This window comes from Leopardus geoffroyi, chromosome B1 (assembly GCF_018350155.1).
Source record: "Leopardus geoffroyi isolate Oge1 chromosome B1, O.geoffroyi_Oge1_pat1.0, whole genome shotgun sequence".
NCBI classification, from domain to species: domain Eukaryota; kingdom Metazoa; phylum Chordata; class Mammalia; order Carnivora; family Felidae; genus Leopardus; species Leopardus geoffroyi.
The window spans coordinates 122,070,897-122,090,452 of record NC_059327.1 but is presented as its reverse complement, the minus strand read 5'-3'; the positions used below and the strand labels follow the sequence as shown (position 1 = coordinate 122,090,452).

At 39.0% G+C, this 19,556-nt stretch overlaps 1 long non-coding RNA gene across 1 annotated transcript in view; it reads left to right on the top strand.

The window, feature by feature from the left end:
* Positions 1 to 3,368: 3,368 nt before the first annotated feature.
* LOC123583212 overlaps positions 3,369 to 19,556 on the top strand; it is a 34,863-nt gene continuing 18,675 nt past the window's right edge. Inside the window, exon 1 of the long non-coding RNA XR_006704788.1 lies at positions 3,369 to 3,780. This is a non-coding gene — a long non-coding RNA (uncharacterized LOC123583212). The remainder of the gene's footprint in view (positions 3,781 to 19,556) is intronic.

The window sequence follows — 19,556 nt, the reverse complement described above, 5'->3', positions numbered from 1 at the left end:
CAGGGGCACGGGACTTATAAGTATTGGGGAGAGTTGCTATTTGAACCCAGATCTGTCTAACTCCAGCCCATATGTTCTTGCCCCTACACCAGCTGCTTCAAGTCAACGGAACCAAAAGAATTCTCCGTTCTTTCTCTCTTAATTCTTTAATGCCGAGTTTGCTAAAACCTATTCTTGTTAACTGACGTCTCTCCCAAATCTGCCTCTCCTCATGTGCTTTCTCTCTGTGACTCCCTTGGCAATCATCCCAATCAGCCGGGCTTGACGCCTTTCTTCCATTCATCCTACCCATCCAATCTGTTTGCAAGTCCTGGCAATTCTAATTCCATCTTCATTTTCACACCATTCCCCCATCTAAAGCCTGACAGGAACCACCTACTGCAATGCTTCACTACTTCTAGCTTACTAGGTTGAAATAACCTCTAAAATGGCCCCCAGTGAATCCCGCCTATTTATTTACACCCTTGTGTAAGGACTGGGCTTGGTAACTTGCTTTGAATGAGCAGAATAAGCACAGTGAATAGAATATGGCACATGTGATGGGATATCACTCCTGAGATTAGGTTACAAAGAGACTCTGGTTTCCATCTTGCTTGCCCTTTCTTTTTCTCCCTTCCTTTCCCTTGCTTTCCCTTCCCTTCCCTGCTTTCTGGTTTAAAACAAAGAAGTTTATGGCCTCACTGTTCTGGAGGTCAGAAGTCCAAAATCAAGGTATCAGCAGGGCCATGGTCTCTCTGAGGCACTAGGGAAGGATCTGTTGTGCATTCTTCTTTTCCAGCTGTAGATAGATGCATGACTACAATCCTGAGTTTATCTTCACATAGCCTTCTTCACATGCTGTCTACTTGCCCTTTCTTGCTTTCTCACTTGCTGGCTCTGATGGAAGCTGGCTGCCATGTAATGAGCTACCCTATGGAAAGCTTCACTTGACAAGGAAGTGAGGGAGGCCTGTGGCCAATGATTTGGAGGAACTGAGGTTCCCAGTCTAATAGCCCGTGAATAGCTGAATGCTACAATAACTACGCCCAAATTTCTCATCTACAGAAACTGAGATAATAAATGCTTGTTGTTTTAAGCTGTTACATTTTGGGATAATTTATTATGCAGCAATAGGTAATGAATATACCTTTAATGGGTAGTCCCAAACTTGGGAATAGTATTGTTAATTTGAGGACTGCCAAATCAAACGTTTAGCAATATAATTCTGATTATGTCATTCCATGTTGGAAAACCTTCAATGACCCCTCATTTAGGCCTTAAGAAGATATCTAAGCTTTTCAGCTTAGCAATGAGATCCTTTATCATTAAGTCCCAGCCTACCAGTTAATAATTAATTAAAGGCTTATTTCATAGTTGAAGGCAATAGTGTGTAATTCAGGTATCCACTGAATCCACTCTGTCCTTTAAAGCCTAAATAAGATAGGCTCCAACCATCACGACACAGTCAGTGGAAAACCCACCACCCTTCCCAAGATTTCTATCAATTCCTGGTGGGTTTATGATCTCACAATCACCTCTGGCTTCATTTTTCTCCTGCTGAATTAATTCAGTGTATGGATTTTCTCTCTGTCCCACACATTACTGTTCCACATCATGTCAACCCAGATGTAGAAATGTAGAAATTGGTCCTGGTCCTTCACACTCACAAACACACACACACACACACACACACACACACACACACAACCACATCTATAAACAAGACTGTTGTAGGGAGCAGACTTTGCTAAATTTTGAAAATTTGCTTCACATCTCAAATAATTTAGATTGAGTTTTAGAAATGACTATTAAAATATTTTGGGAAGTTAGAAAATAAAAACATAAATTAATTTTGGTCTGTATTTGCATAAACACTGGAAAGATACCCTAAAAACTAAAACAGAAATTACCTGGGGGTGGGGGAGGGTGGAATGGGATAGATGGAGGCAAGAGTTGGACTAAGGCATTTCACTGAACATATTGTTCTGATTTATGAACCATATAAATGTTTTTTTCCCCAGGAGATTAAAGTAAAAAAAATAATAATTTAATTTAAAAGATCATTTAAACCCTGTTGGGAATTTCTCAGTGGCCACATCATCCTGCTGGATTCTGAATCCCCCTCTTATTCCTCCTCCTTAAGCACTCCTTCAAGGACTGAATCAATTCCTGCTCCAATTTGGATTTTTCTCACTCCCAATTCAATTCAATTATCTTTTGTCCCACTCTCAGATTCATCTCTAGGGCTACTTTTGTGCATTAAAAACTCACAAACGGGGGCACCTGGGTGGCTCAGTCGGTTAAGCATCCAACTTCTGCCCAGGTCGTGATCTCACAGTTCCTGAGTTTGAGCCCTGCATCAGGCTCTGTGCTGACAGCTCAGAGCCTGGAGCCTGCTTTGGATTCTGTGTCTCCCTCTCTTGCTGCCATTCCCCTGCTCACGTTCTGTCTCTCTCTCAAAAATAAATAAACATTAAAAAAAAAAAAAACAACCTCACAAAAGTACTGATATACACAAAGTACAAAAGAAGACCTAAGAGTGGTACTTTCCAATGCAATTCCAATGCACCTTCCCATCCAGGATACAGAATAAGATGGGGGTGATGGAGAGGAGTTGTCAATGGGGCCATGTTACCACAGACAAGTTGGAAGGTGGGAACCCAATGGGTGAGGTGAAAGGAGAGCAAAGGCAAATGGTGCTTATAACACAACTTTGCTTGGGACCAAGCAGACCACACCCCCTGGCTTCTCACGCTGTCTTTGCTGGGCATGTGTGTGCTGGGTAAGCTAACAAAACGTAGATTGCCACTAATGACATACGTTGTTCAAGTGACTTCCAATTCAGTAGTGTGACTTTAAAGCATCATAAGTTGTTTTTTTTTTTTTTTAATTAAGCAAGAATTTGAACTGGCATGTCACACAAAAGAATGTACAAATGGCTAATAAACATATGAAAAGGTGCTCAATTGCATTTGTCACTGGGTAAATGCAAATCAAATACATAATGAGATATACGATGTGCTCATCAGAAAAGCTAAAATGTAACAGACAATCCGGAGTGTTGGCAAGGTTGTAGAGGCCCGCTGGTGGAGGTGTAAATTGGTACAACCACCTTGGAAAACTAGCAGCGTCTACTAAAGCTGAGCTTCTGCACCATATGAATATTCTGACTCAGCTAGTTCACTCTTAGGTATATTCCAAGCACATATGTGTACATATTCATGGTGATACTTTAACATTGTACCTTATGTTAAATTCAACTACATTTGTAAATATGATCGGAGATATTTAAAACCCACAATCTTACTGCTTATTTTATTCTGCTCCTCAGTCATCTGTGTGACCTGCCCACTTCACCTCTCTGGGCCTCATTTTCCTCAGATATTGAATGAGGAAGCTGTAAATCACCAATCCCAGACCGAAGGTCTTCCAGCCCCAGATGACCGGAAGGATGGGTGAATACTTCTGGAAGTAGTGTGGCACAGCCTTACTCAAGCTACGAGGCAGTAGGCAAGCCTAATCGTGTCCAGAACAAAGCCAGTACCAGGAGTGGAGCGTTTTGTGGTATGCACAGGTAGGGGGATTAATTTGTAGCCAAGGGTAAAAGTAGTTCCTGACTTCTACCAACTGGAGAAACTGGGAAATTGAGAGTAGCCCAGAGTGTCCCTTCCTCCTCTTGCCTATGCAAGGGAACTGAGACATAGGTCCACCCATTGTGGTCAGCGTCTTCTGACTCTATCCAATCAGAAGGGTTGGAGACATCTCCTGGAAGCAGTGTAACCCAGCAGCACCGGAACTGAGGTGAGTAGCAAAACTGGTAGATTGCAGAACAAAGCCAGTGAGCCTCTTCAGTTGGGGAACTTGGAATGTGGGTTGGCTTGAGTTAAGGCAGCAAATAATGAACTTTACCAGCTTTAATGTTACTTCTCCTGCTGCACCCAGATAGAAAATCTAATTCATATCCCCGTTCATCATTGAATACAGCCTTCAGCCTGCCCAATCAGGGAAACTCACCATAGCACACAAAGCTGTATAGCCCATTCAACAGCACTATGCACAGTGGCACTTGAACAGAGAGCACAGCCCATGGCTTTCCTATGTGCAGAGCAAAACTAGTGACCTCATCTGACCAGGGAGTTCAGTGCACACTAGGGCCTGATTTAAGCTCCCAAACAATGAGCTGTACAGGTCCTGAACTCTGTGGTCCCACGGCATGAAAGCTAATGGATAACCCCCATCTATAACTGAATATAGTACCCAGTCCCAATCATCTAGTAAGCCTGACCAGAGAATCCAGGCAACTGCAGAGCCCATCCTACAACTCACTTGGGCAGGAATCAAGCCAGCAGTCCTATCCAGCTGTTTTCAGCCTGTGGCTCCCCCCACCCCTATCCACAGAGCTCAAACAGTTGCCTTACCCCAAAATAGCCCATAATAGCAGCTCCCACCTGTCCAAGGACATTACCAGCAAATACACCCAGAAACCCAAACTGAGCTGACTGTGAAAGAACTTTCTATGCCAAAGCGAACCTGTAAAGTCTGGGAGAGGAACCCAGTTACCCAAATGCACAGATACCAACACAAAGAATCAAGGATCACAGGGCGCCTGGGTGGCTCAGCTGGTTAAGCATACAACTTCGGCTCAGGTCATGATCTTCTGGTTTGTGGGCCTGAGCCCCATATGGGGCTCTGTGCTGACAGCTCAGAACCTGGAGCCTACTCCGGATTCTGTGTCTCCCTGTCTCTCTCTGCCCCTCCCCCACTCACACTCTGTCTCTCCCTCTCTCAAAACCAAATAAACATTAAAATTTTTTTTAATTAAAAAAAAAAGAATCAGGATCACAAAAATTCAGGTAAATATGACACCACCAAGGGAAAATTGTAAAGCTCAAATAACTCACCTAAAAAAAAAAAAAAAAAAAAAGAAAATAGAGATCTACAAACTGTCAGACAAAAAATTCAGAATAACCCTCAGAGTTTGGGAATTTTCCTCAGAAAACTCCTAAGGAAGAGTTCGAAAACTCCCCCGGAGTTCCTCAGAGTTCAGAAATTTTAGCGAACTACAAGAAAACACAGATAACTAAACAAAATTAGGAAAAAAACTAAACAAAATTAGGAAAACAATGCACGAACAAAATGAGAAATTTGACAAGGAAATAGCAACCATCAAAAAACAAACAAAACCACAGACATCTTAGAATTGAATAATTCAATAACTGAAGAATTCAATAGAGAATTGCAAAAGTAGATCAGTGATCTGGAATATAAAGTATTAGAAATTATCCAGAGGAGCAAAAAGGAAAACAATTTTTTTAAAAGTAAATAAAGCCTATGGGAATTTTAGGACACAATGAAAAGAAACAATATTTGCATTATGGGAATTTCACAAGGAGAAAAGAAAGAAAAAGGAACAGAAAGTATATTTAAAGCATTAATGGTTGAAAACTTCCTGAACTTGGGAAGAAAAATGAACATCCAGATAGATTATACACATTGTAATTAAATTGTCAAAAGGCAAAGACAAAGAATTTTAAGAGCAGCAAGAGAAAAGAGAGAAGTTACATACAAGGGAACCCCCATAAGACTAGTTGCAATTTTCTTAACAGAAACTTTTCAGGGCAGGAGAGAAAGGGATGACATATTTAAAATATTGAAACTGTCAACCAAGAAGTCTCTACTTGGCAAAGTTGTCCTTCAGAAATGATAAAAATTTTCCCAAACAAAAAGGCTGAGAGAGTTCATTGCCATCAGAGCTGCCTTACAAGAAATACTAAAGGAAGTTCTTTGAGTGGAAGTAAAAGAATGCTAATTAACACCGTTAAAGCATAAAGAGGTAGTGTAAATATCACTGATAATAGTAAATATATAGTCATAGATTCAACAACATAGTAATTCATAATTACTTACGTAATTCACTTACAACTCTAGTTTAAAAGTTAAAAAAAATGTAGTAAAAATAACCAAAACTATAATAGTATGTTATTAGTAACACAGTATAAAAACATGCAAATTATAACAGCAATCATTTAAAATGTGAAAGGAACGAGGTGCCTGGGTAGATCAGTCGGTTGAGCGTCTGACTCTTGATTTCGGCTCAGGTCATGATCCCAGAGTCATGGGACAGAGCCCCACATCAGGCTCCTTGCTGAGTGAGGAGCCTGCTTAAGATTCTCCCTCTGCCCTTCTCCCCTGCTCTCTCTCTCTCTCTCTCTCAAATAAGAAAGAAAGAAAGAAAGAAAGAAAGAAAGAAAGAAAGAAAGAAAATATATGAGGGAAAGAAGTAGCAATGTGAAGTTTACTAATTTTATTGAAGTTAATTGCAATCAGTTTTTAAAAAGGTGTTATATATTTAAGATTTTCTGTAAGCCTCATGGTGGCTACAAAGGAAAATCCTATAGTAATTACACAAAAGAACAGGATAAAGAAATAAAAACACACTCATACTAAAAGACATCAAAAAAAAAAAAAAAACAAAAAACAAGAAAAGATAGCAGGATAAGAAATGAGAAACAATGGATCTACAAAACAACCAGAAAACAATTAACAAAATGGCAATAGTAAGTTCTTACCTATAGATAATTATTTTAAACATAAAAGGATTACATTCTCCAATTAAAAGACATAGAATGGCTGAGTGGATTAAAAAAAGCAAGATACAATAATATGCTGCTTATAAGAGACTCATTTTAGCCTCAAAGACACATATACACTGAGAGTGAAGGGATGGAAAAGACATTTTGAGCAAATAGTAATCCCCATAAAGCTGCACTTATTTCAGACAAAATAGACTTTAAATTGAAAAGGATAAAAGGAGACAAAGAAAATAATTATGTAATGATAAAGGGGCAATACATCAAGAAGAGGCAACAATCATAAATATTTATGCACCCAATATGGAAGCACCTACATATATAAAGCAAAAACTAACAGAACTAAAAGGACAAATAAATTGCAATACAATAATAGTTAAGGACTTTACTGCTTCACCCTCACAAATGGAGAGATCATCTAGACAGAGAATCAATATGGAAACAGCGAATTTAAACAGCACTATAGACCAAATGGATCTAACAGATCTATACAGAATATTCTATCCAACAACAGCAGAATACACATTCTTCCCAAATGCACATGAAACATTTTCTAGGATAGACCATATGTTAGGCCACAAAACAAGTCTCAGCAAACTCAGGAAGATTGAAATCATACCAAGTATCTTCTCTGACCACCATGGCATAAAACCAGAAATCAACAAGAGGAAAACTGGAATATTCATGAGCACATGGAAATTAAATGACAGTCTTCTGAACAACCAATCGAGCAAAGAAGAAACTCAAGAGGAAATAAAAATGTTTCTTTTTAAAAAAAAATTTTTTTAATGTTTTTTTTTTTTTTTTTTTTTTTTTTTTTTTTTTTTTTTTGAAGGAGAGAGAGACAGAGCATGAGCCAGGGAGGAGCAGAGAGAGAGGGAGACATAGAATTTGAAGCAGGCTCCAGGCTCTGAGCTGCCAGCACAGAGCCTGACGTGGGGCTCGAACTCACAAACTGTGAGATCATGGCCTGAGCCGAAGTCAGACGCTCAACCGACTGAGCCACCCAGGCGCCCCAAACGTTTCTTGAAATAAGTGAAAATGGAAACAAAACATACCGGAACTTGTGGCATGCAACAAAAACAATTCTAAGAGGGAAGTTCATAGCAATAAACACCTACATTAAGAAGCAAGAAGAATCCCAAATAAACAACCTAACTCTATATCTTAAGACACTAGAGAAAGAAAAACAAACTAAGCCCAAAGTTAGCAGGAAAAAAACAATAAAAATTAAAGCAGAAATAAATGAAATACAGAATAGAAAAAAATAGGAAAGATTAACCAAACTAAGAGTTGTTTCTTTGAAAGTATTTTTTTAATTGACAAACCCTTAGTTAGACTAACCAAGGGAAAAAGAGAAAGTTCCAGTCAACAAAACAAATTAAAAAGGAAACATTACAACTAATTACGCAGAAATTCAACGGATCATAAGAGGCTACTATGAACAACTATATGCAACAAACTGAACAACCTTGAAAAATTCGTGGAAGTATACAACTTTCCAAGACTGAATCAGGAAGAAATAGAAAATCTGAATAACCCAATTATTAGTTGGAAGATCAAAGCAGTAATAAAAAATCTCCCAATGAAGAAAAGCCCAAGACCAGACAGTTTTACTGGTGAATTTTAGCAAACATTGAAAGAAAAATTAACACCAATCTTTCTCAAATCCTTACAATAAATTAAGGAGGAGGGAACACTCCCAAACTTATTTTACAAAGCCAGTATTATCCTGATATCAAAGTCAGAAAAGGATACTACTACAAAACAAAACTTCAGGACAATATCCTTGATGAATATGGTTGTAAAAATTCTCAATAAAATACTCCACACTGAATTGAACAGTACTTTAAAAGCATTATATACCACGATCAAGTGGGATTTATCCCTGGGATGCAAGAAAGGTTCAAAATATGCAAATCAATTACTATAATACATCATATTAATAGATTGGGTAAGATTGGGTGCCCACTCTCACCACTCCTATTCAACATAGTACTAGAAGTCCTAGCTAAAGCAATCAGGCAAGATAGGGAAATAAAAGGCATCAGAATTGGAAAATTGTTTCTATTTGAAGATGACATGATTTTATATATAGAAAATCTTAGAGACCCCACAAGAAACTGCTAGATCTAATCAATAAATTTAGTGTAGTTGCAGGATACAAAATTAATATAAAAATCGGTAGTGTTTCTCTACACTAACAACAAATTTTCTGAAAAAGAAATAAAGAAATTAATTGCATTTACAATATCATCAGCACCAATAAAATGCTTAGGAATATATTTAACTAAAGAAGTGAAAGATCTCTACTCTGAAAACTATAAGACATTGATGAAATAAATTGAAGAAATGGAAAAGTACCCTATATTCATGGGTTGAAAGAATCAATACTATTAAAACATCAACACTACCAAAGCCATCTATAGATCCAGTGCAATTTATATTAAGATTTTGATGGCATTTTTTACACAAGTAGACAAACAATCCTGAAATGCATGTGGAACCACAAAAAGACCTTGAAGAGCCAAAGCAATCCTGAGAAAGAAGACCAAAGCAGGAGACATCATACTTCCTGATTTCAAGCTATACTATAAAAGCCACAGTCATCTAAACAGTATAGTACTAGCATAAAAACAGACAAATAGCCCACTGGAGCAGAACTGAGAGCCAGGAAGAAACCCAAGCATTTTTGGTCAACTAATATTTGGCAAAGGAGCCAAGAATAATCAATGGAGAAAAGACAGTCTTTTCAATAAATGGTGCTGGAATGATTGCATATTGTCATGTAAATGAATGAAACTGGACCCAGGTCTTACACCACTTACAAGAATTAACTGAAAATGGATTAAAGACTTAAATGTAAAACCTAAACTCCTAGGGGGAAAACATAGGAATAAAGCTCCTTGACATAGGTCTTGGTAATAATTTTTTGGATATGACACCTAAAGTACAAGCAACAAAATAAAAAATAAACACTTAGGACCACATTAAAATCTTCTACATGGGAAAGGAAGCCATCAACAAAATGCAAAAACAACCTACAGAGTAGGAAAAAATATTTGCAAATTATATATCTGATAAGGGGTTAATTTCCAAAATATATAAAGAACTCATACAACCCAATAGCAAAAAAAGCCAAGTAACCCAATTTAAAAATGGGCAAAGGATCTGAATAGACATTTCTCTAAGGAAGATATACAATAGCCCAACAAGGATATTCAAAGATGCTCATCACTAGTCGTGAGGAAATGCAAATTAAAACCATAAAGAGGTATCACCTCACGCCTATTAGAATAGCTATCATGAAAAAAAAATAATAGATGCTGGCAGGATGTGGAGGAAAGAGAACACTTGTACACCATTGGTGGGAAGGTAAATTGGTGCAGCCACTATGGAAACAAGATGAAGTATCCTGAAAAAATTAAAGATAGAACTATCATATGATCCAGCAATTCCACTTCTGGGAATATATCCAAAGAAAATGAAACTTGAAAAGCTATCTGCACTGCCATGTTTGTAGCAGTGTTATTTACAGTAGCCAGGACATAGGAACAACTTAATTGTCCATCAGTGGATGCATAGATAAATTATGCAGTGGAATATTACTCAGCCATTAAAAAAAAACAAGGAAATCCTACCACTTGTAATAACCTTGAAGGCATTGTGCTAAGGAAAATATATCAGAGAAAACAAATACCATATGATCTCACTACCATACAGAATCTAAAACAAAACAAAACAAAAACAAAACAAAGTCAAAAACAGAAAATCAAGCTCATAAAAAAGAGATTAGACTTGTGGTTGCTTGCCAGAGGGCGGGGAGTGGGGAGAGAAGAAGGTAGTCGAAAGGTAGAAACTTCTGGTTTTAAGATAATTAAGTGCTAGGGATGCAATGTACCACATGATGACTGTAGGTAACACTGCTGCACGATATATAGGAAAGTTATTAAGAGAGTAAATCCTATGAGTTCTCATCACAAAAAGAATTTTTTCCTTTTTTCTTTTTTTCTTTCTTTTCTTTTTATTGTATCTATATGAAAAGATGAATATGTAAGCTGAATCTATAGTGGTGATAATTTCATACTACCTGTAAATCAAACCATCATGCTGGACACCTTAAACTTATACAGTGATATATGTCAATTATTTCTCAAAAACAAACAAACAAACCTGGAAAGGAAAAGAACTTGTTGAACTAATTAACTCGTTTAAGAATGTTAATACTATCAAGTCACACCTAATACTGCAAAAGAAATCTAGTATTGAAATTTCTTTAAAACATCTCAATCAAATGACCGAGAGACCATCGTTATTTGATAGCTCAATATGTTAGCACATTAGGGTTTGTGATAAGACAACTAAAGCCATTGAATCTGGTTAATTACTGTACCATGGAGCTTTCATCTAGAGAGAATGACCATGAACATCTGAGAAAGTGTGTGTTAGTTTCTGAGGCTGAACTGAACTCCTTTCCTAAGTAGGGCAGTAGGAATGAGGCAGAAGAGCTGACTCTATTTGTCTCATGTTGGTCTTCTTTCCCTCTCTGGCCTCCTGGGTGTAACAGATGCAAAAGAAAGGCTTTGCACAGTTATAGCTAAGCCAGGAGAACCATCCCCAGGGAGGGTTCAGTTAACCTTCATTAGTTGCTAACTATCTTTTGCAGGTTGTTTCTAAATTAAGTTCTGTAGATTAGTGGCTTTCAGTCTTTCCATGCACGAAGCAGACTGTTCTTGCTCCTGTGAGTAATCCCTAAGGAAGTCATAGCCACAATGATCCATGCGGGGGTGAAAGCTAAACTCAAGACCGGAGGGGTTTTTAGGGTAATAAGATTTTTTTTTTATGTCATTTTCAGTTAGGAATGTAACATAATGATGTAGAATGCTAGCCAATTAAAATGCAGTTACTGTCCAAACAAGAGCGTTTACAGAATGACTTACAAAGAAAAGACAGTGTGTCTGTTTCATCTGACATTTGGCTATCAGCCACAAAGACCATGGGGGTAAATGGAGAACCTCCTTCCCTGCTTGTCTCAGATTTCACTCTATCTGGAAACATAAATGTCAGACCTCTTGTTCCAGGTGGAGTTTCTTTGATTCACAGCAGAATTTTATCTTGCCATGAATTGTAGTTGCATTGCCAAGGATGGAAAAGGATGTGAAATTGGACATGTTTTTGCTGAATTTGTTACAAGGCACCATAATTTTGAGGTCAGCCTTACTGGAAAGCAATCTGGAAATATGTATTCAAAGTTTCAAAATTGGCCTGTCCTTTAACCAAGAAACTGAACTTCTGGAAAATTAATCTAAAGAAACAGATAAAGATTTGTTTTAAATATGTACGTCCAAGAATATTTGTATGAGAACAATTTGTAGCAAAGAAAAGTCAGAAATAACCTAAATGCTCAACAATAGAGGGTTGGTTAAATCAACTTTGGTCCAGCCATATCCTTGAGTACTATTCAACTCTTCAGAGTGATGTCATACAAAAATTATGTATTGAAATAAAGAGATATTCTCTATATATTCTTTTAAAATTGTATCTTATGCCCATTTTTGTAAGAAAAACAAATGGCTAAAATGTGTTGAATATTTACTTTGCACTAACATTCATATGCATCTTCATATTTAATCCTAATGCAGTTCTATGAAGTAGATATTAACATTGCTACTACCTTCACTTTACAAATGATGAATGTTCTCAAGGTCACATGAGTAGTAAATGTCAGAGAGAGAGAGAGAGAGGAGGAGGGGGAGAGTAAGGACAGAGAGAGATTGGGAGGTATAGATTAGTATATTACAGTGTAAAGGATCTGCTGCAAGATGTCAAAAGCTGTTATCTATGATTATATGGGATTATGAATATTGTTGTTTCCTTCTTTTTGTGCATGTATTCTGGGTTTTTTTTTTTCCTATAATGAGACTGAGTTGGTTTCATAATTAGAATTGCTTAGTCTATCGAACATCTTTTCTTTTCCTTGATCCTTTTCAAGATAGCCTCATATGTATGGGAGAGAGCACTGACTCCTGTGACTTCTTGGTTACAGGGCTGGTGGGGAGGGCAAGAATTCATGAAGAATCCTCTAGATCTTGCCAAGCTCTGTTGCAGAGTGGCTGGTCCCAGCTGCTCCTTGGACTGGTGAATAGAGAGATAAAATGAGTCCAATTTGACTTGTGGATAAATCAGATAAGTGGATAAATATCCACTACTAATGACTACATGGTCTTTGGTCATTGGGTTGTCCATTTTCAGAGGCCTCCTTTTCCCAACACCAGACTTTGCTCACCAATGATGCTCTAAGAAACACTGTGCTCCTCTAAGTCAGCACCTGGGCACATTTGCACCCCATGAAAATTCTGTGTAAACTGAGGCTTTACCTCTTTTTTTAATTGTGTTAAGAACAGATAACATGGGGTGCGTGGCTGGCTCATTCAGTAGAGCATTTTGATCTCGGGGTTGTAAGTTTGAGCCCCATGTTGGGTGTAGGGATTACTTAAAAAAATCTTAAAAAAAAAAAAAAAAAATATATATATATATATATATATATATATGTTTAATAACAGAGAACATGAGATCTATCCTTTTAGCAAATTTTTAAGTGTACAATATGGCATTGTTAACTGTAAACTCAGTGCTATAGAGCAGATCTCTAGAACTTACTCATCTTGCATAACTGAAATTTTATACTTTATATAAAGTTTTATATGGACAGTAACTCTCCATCCCCTGCCTAAGCCCTTCTACTTTCTGCTCCTATGAGTTTGACTATTTTACCTTATTATTTTTTTTAATTTTTTAACATTTATCCATTTTTTCAATATATGAAATTTATTGTCAAATTGGTTTCCATAGAACACCCAGTGCTCATCCCAAAAGGTGCCCTCCTCAATACCCATCACCCACCCTCCCCTCCCTCCCACCCCCCATCAACCTTCAGTTTGTTCTCAGTTTTTAACAGTCTCTTATGCTTTGGCTCTCTCCCACTCTAACCTCTTTTTTTTTTTTTTTTTTTCCTTCCCCTCCCCCATGGGTTTCTGTTAAGTTTCTCAGGATCCACATAAGATTGAAAACATATGGTTTCTGTCTTTCTCTGCATGGCTTATTTCACTTTTGAGAGACAGAGTGTGAGTGAGGGAGGCACAGAAAGAGAGGGAGACACAGAATCTGAAGAGGCTCTAGACTGTGAGCTGTCTGCACAGAGCCTGATGTGGGGCTCGAACTCACAAACCATGAGATCATGACCTGAGCTGAAGTGGGACGTCTAACTGACTGAGCCACCCAGGTGCCCCTAAAGGTATAATCTCTCAAGCTCACTCCTGCTGGTACCTCTCCACTATCTCTCTGAATCTTCCTGGACGACATCGCAAATCTGGCTTCTCTTAGCACCTTGTACCCTTTCTCCAGCGTGCTCAGGTGAGTAGGATTCCTCCAGGTGGTTCCTTCCCTGTCACCATCTGCATCTCCCTTCTTCTCTTACAGCCCATCCCCAGATGAACGAAATCTTTCCTTTATTCTTTTTTCTGTCAGATCAGCACTTTCCTTTCATAAATCTTTATGAAGAGGTGCACCAGGCCTGATTCATGATATGCTAAAGGTGAGGACATTGGAATGTTACAATTTTCTCTTTCTAAAATGACTACCTTCCAGAATTGTTATTGCAAAATTATGTTTAGGCGCCAGAAGAGGAATATTAACTCTTTATCTCTCTTGATATTCCTTCTGCAACAATTTGAAAACTTCCCTAATGAATCAGTCAGAGGTATCAAATGAATTTCTTCAGAAGATATAGTTCAAGAAAATTCAAAGACCTAATATTTATATTTCCCTAGTACATTGTTACAGAAAAGATTGAAATCTGGCATAAGGATTATATAATTAGGGAACAGGACAAGTTATGTGGGCGTCCGGAGTTATAGAAAACATCTCAGTTAGTGAGGGTTTGAGAAAAATGATCAGATGCTTTGTCTTTCTATAAACATCTGGAAAAAATATTCTGAGAACACTCTCTGAGAATGCTAGGTAGTGGTGTTCAATGAAGGAGAGTTGGAACAGAAAGGCAAATTTGAAAATAGTCGTAAAAAAGTACTAAATGAAATATGTAGGATACTTTGAAAGAAAAGTCAAGAAGCCAACTCAGAAATAAAGGAACTGAAAGAGATGATAGTAGAGAACCATATGCAACTACTTGCAACAAAAGTTGTCAAGTACAAGGAGCTTGATCTTTGAGGTCAAACAGAACAGGAATTAAATGCAGCTTTGCTAGTTACTGACTATATGACAACCAGAAGTGATCAATCCTGTCTCTTGCCAACCATTTATTCATCTAAAAGATGGGGTCCCTGGGTGGCTCAGTTGGTTAAGTGTCCAACTCCTGATTTCAGCTCATGTCATGTTCTCATGGTTGTGAGATTGAACCCTGCATCAGACTCCATGATGATCATGCAGCCTGTGTAAGATTCTCTCCCTCTCTCCCTCTGCACTTCCCATGCTTATGCTCTCTCTCTCTTTCTCTCTGTCTCTCTGTCTCTCTCTCTCTCTCAAAATACAAGACTTCCTAAAGAAAAGAAAAGAAAAAATAAAAGATAGAGATGATAATATCTAACTCATTGAATTATACAGAGAATAAAAATCAGATAATGAGTAAATGACATATGTAAATTCTTCAAAGTAATGTGGGGCATATAATACCTGTTCAGTAAGACTGGCTAAACACATATCATCATCATCATCATCATCATCATCGTCATCATCACTACCACTATCATTAGAAAAGGCACAGAATATCTGAAAAACAACTAGAAAAAAGGCTATGGTCCAGGCTTAGGAGAAGCCATGTGAGATCATCGCAAGAATGATAAGTGAGAGCCACAAAAGAAGATAGAGATAAGCCAGACACTTAGGAAACTCCAAGAGAAAGCACAAGGAAAATGGGGATATATATGATTTCCTTATAGATATGGAACCAGATGTGGTAGTAAATCCAGAGTCTATACAACTGAGTTTAAAAAGGTCATCTTGCTTCCTCTGCTGAGTCACACAACTCTGAAACAAGAGAGGAAGAAGAGGAAGAAGAGGGGAAAAACAGCACCCACTATAGTTGGATTTTACACTGGTCACGATAAGAGCCATGAAATCCTAAATGCATCCTCCGCACATGTGGCTTCAATATCCAGAACATGAAGCCCTCTCTGAACACAGGATATGTTGCAACCTGGATGTTCTCCTGGAGCTTCGACACAGGGCCTCTTCCTCCCATCCTGGTCTTCATTTCTTTGTCTGCCTGTGCAAGAGAGTTTTAACTATTGCAAAACCTTCACAAATTGCTATGCCTGGTGCTGTGCTAGGGACACGGCTCCTGACACTTACGGGAGCAAGATGGCCTAATGTTTGGGACTGGCATGCCAAGAGAAGGGAAGGGTGCCACAGTGAGGCTTAATCTGTGAGAGCCCCCCTTCAGGCACAGTACCTAGGAGAGGTGTTCAATATTTGCCCTTTGTTTAAATCTGCTATTTTTTGATGCTTCACTGCACTTCTTCAAATTTGTGGAGCCTTGTTTCTAGCCTACAGTGTGGCAAGTCCAGGACCCCACAATGAATATGCTGACGAATTACTGCCTTCTTCCTTGGGCTCTCTTGTCTCGGAGCTTGGCATAACTATGTGACCAATTAGCAGGTGCGTCTGCTGTCTGGTTTGTTGTCTACTTCTCCACCAGGCAAGAAAGCTTTATTTGGGAACATTCTATCCTGGCATGAATAATTTTGCTTACCTCTGCCAACAGCCCAATATATATGTCTGTTCCCACACTGCATATAGGTCCACAGCTGAGCTGCTATAATTATGATTGGGAATTATTTTTGATCTAAACTAATATTACTATTTGCCTACAATGTATTTTTAGGAGAGGGGAGCTGAAATATCTCGTCTTCATTAATGCAAACCTGTATGTAAAGAGGAGATACAGAAAAAAGCAATTTGCACATTCAGAGAACTTGGAAATGAAAGTTTGCATTATTTATACTATAAGAATGCTTTTCTCCCACAATAGAACTCCAGAAATCCTTTATTCAAATCACTTACTGTGATATAAATATTGTGGATAAAAGTACTAGCCTTTGGCTTTTTCTATCGTCCAATTCTCAAAGCTATCTGTTCATTTAATTAATGCTTCATGCCTCAAATCACATTTATTAGCATATGAAAACACAAGTCAGGTTCAAATCCCCAAACACTTCAGAAACTCAAACACAGTCATGAAATCCGAAGTCAGTTCAATTTATTAGTGATCAGTATTTGTTAAGAAATTGCTAGTCTCGTTCCATTCCATTCAGTTCAACAAATAGAATGCGTCATGCCAGGAAGAGGGGAAACAAAGGTGTCCTCAAAGACCTGAAGGTCTCCTGGGGAGACTGGAGCATGAACGGATCATTTCAACCCGAAGGTTAAGTGTTCTCATTGGCCTTTGCACAAGTTGCTATGGAAACATGGAGAGGGAACCATTTACCAGTCGGCCATTTGGAGAAGATCTGGACAAAATGTCCACCAGAACTAAGATGTGAAAGTTGTATATGAATTGATCAGGCCAGTGGGGATGATGGGCATGTGCATTCCAGCAAAGGAATTTACCCTTATATGTAAAGTGTGAGTGAGAAAATGACAGTAGGTTAGGTCAGAGTTTTAGGTGAACCATAACACATTCCTAGAATCAATCATTTTGACCTACAGAAATGGCAATTTCGTATGGTTCCTCCTATCAGTAAGGGTCAGTTACAGACAACTTTGTATTAATTCCAGGTTGAACAACATGTGCTTTATCTTGCATGGGGTAGAAACTAATGAATTTTAATGAGGTGAGTTTCTGTCTAAAGTACAGATCTGTGTCACAGATGAGGTGACTCGTCTGTGGGTGGCCCAAGCCAGGTTACTCCTCAAGTCGTTTCTCCCTCTCATTTTTTCTCATCAGGTAATAGCCCAGATGAGAGCTAGTGGAGGCCTGAACTAACACCGAAGTACTAATGCATAGAACAATTGGAAAAGGTAATCACAAGATAAAATCTGTCAGGTTTTCAGTGGAGTAGAAGAGAGAGAAGAAAGGCTCAGGTTTCTGGTTTGTGTCACCAGAGGGAATGTGGAGCCATTAACTCAAATGAAGAAAGAGAAAAGGAGCCGGACTGGGGTGAACATAATGAGTTACATTTTGGATGCATAGATTAGGAGGTGCCTGTGGAACATTCCAACAGAGATAGTTATCTGGAAGGAAAGTGAATATAGGAGGCTAATCCAGGAGGACTCTGAACTGGAACGAGAAATCTGAGGACCATCAGATCATCAGCAGGGTGGGAACGGGAGGTCCAAAGCATAAGAGCAGCTGACACTACTTGGAGGCACACAATTTTCAAGGGAACTTTAGAGAGCTGATGTTTTCTTTACATGCTTTTCAGCTGAAGAAGCTTTAGAAATAATCTTATTTGTGGGGCACCTGGGTGGCTCAGTTGGGTAAGCATCCAACTGTCAGCTCAGGTCACGGTCTCACAGTTTGCAAGTTCGAGCCCGTGTTGGGCTCTGTGCTGACAGCTCAGAGCCTGGAACCTGCTTCGGATTCTGCGTCTCCCTCTCTCTTTGCCCCTCCCCTGCTTGTGTTCTGTCTCTTTCTCTCTCAAAAGTAAACATTAAAAAAAATCTTATTTGTCAATATGAAAGAGTTGCTCCAGTTGAAATGGGGGCAAGAGTCACAGAGCCCCGCTTGCTCAGACTCCCTCCTCCTCCTCCTTCTCTTAAGACAGCCCCCAGAGATCTCTGAGGAACACTTGGGAAGTGATTGATCTGGATCAGGGGTCAGAAAACCAAGTCTCACGGGCCACATGCCTACTTTTGTAAATCAAGCTATATTGGAACACAGCTACACACATCCTATTTCTTATTGTCTGACTGCATTCATGCTTTGGTAGCAGAGTTCAGTTGTGGCAGGGACTGTGTCGACCACCAGAGCCTAAAATATTTACTATCTGGCCCTTTACAGAAAACGGTTTACTGACCCCTGATCTAGACTAAACCCTTTAGTTCACAAATGAGAAAGCTGAAGTCCAGAGAATTTAAAAACATCTGACAAGCTGTTCAGGCTAGAACCCATCTTGGAATCCAGCTCCCGCTGTCCTAATTAAAAAAAAAAAAAAAAGGCAGAATTAGCAATTAACATGCCAAACAATGAACTGGATGCATTGCCCACCCACAATAATTCTTGTAAGAACAGCAAACGAATAGCTCTTTTACTGAACTTCCTTTCACCATCCAGCAAAATACAGTTTTTAGTATTTCTTTGTTGCCGTTATCTTAGAAATGAACTCCCTTTGTCTATATTACTGATTATTCTACTACTTTTTCTTGCCTAATTCGATGAACTTAATTCTTCCCTAATTTAACATTTTATGTTAAAACATGAAGTAGGGTATCCTCTTTCCTACAGTAAGGAGCACGGATTGAGATGTTAGTTCTCCAAGGTGGAGTCAGTATGGTGGTTCACAGAGGTGTAACACCTGCTGTTCCAGGTCACACTACACAACCTCATTACACTGCCCCCTGCCATGTGTAGCTCCTTCCCCTTCCTTACATCTCACTCCTTTTACACATCACTCCCATCAGCAAATGCCATGTAAGTGGGACCAGAAACGAGCTGGCGCAGAAAGGTGCCTGGAGCTGCAGAAGTGGACAGGTGGACATGAGGTGGGAGGGGCAGGGAGGGAAGCACAGGGACCAGCCGTTCCAGCAGGTGCACGTGCCATAGTCCTGCCTCTGGGTCCTCCCCCTCGCTGGAGTCCAGCTCCCACACTTGGGCAGAGAGGAGAAACACAAGGCAGGAGGCACACATTGCAGAGTTCTAAATGTAGTTCAGACAGCACCAACTGGGAAGGGAAATTTTTCCCACGGCTCTCCAGAAGGATTTTCATGTAGTCAGAGGTCTGGCGGTGAAGAGACTTGATCTCGGTTCATCTG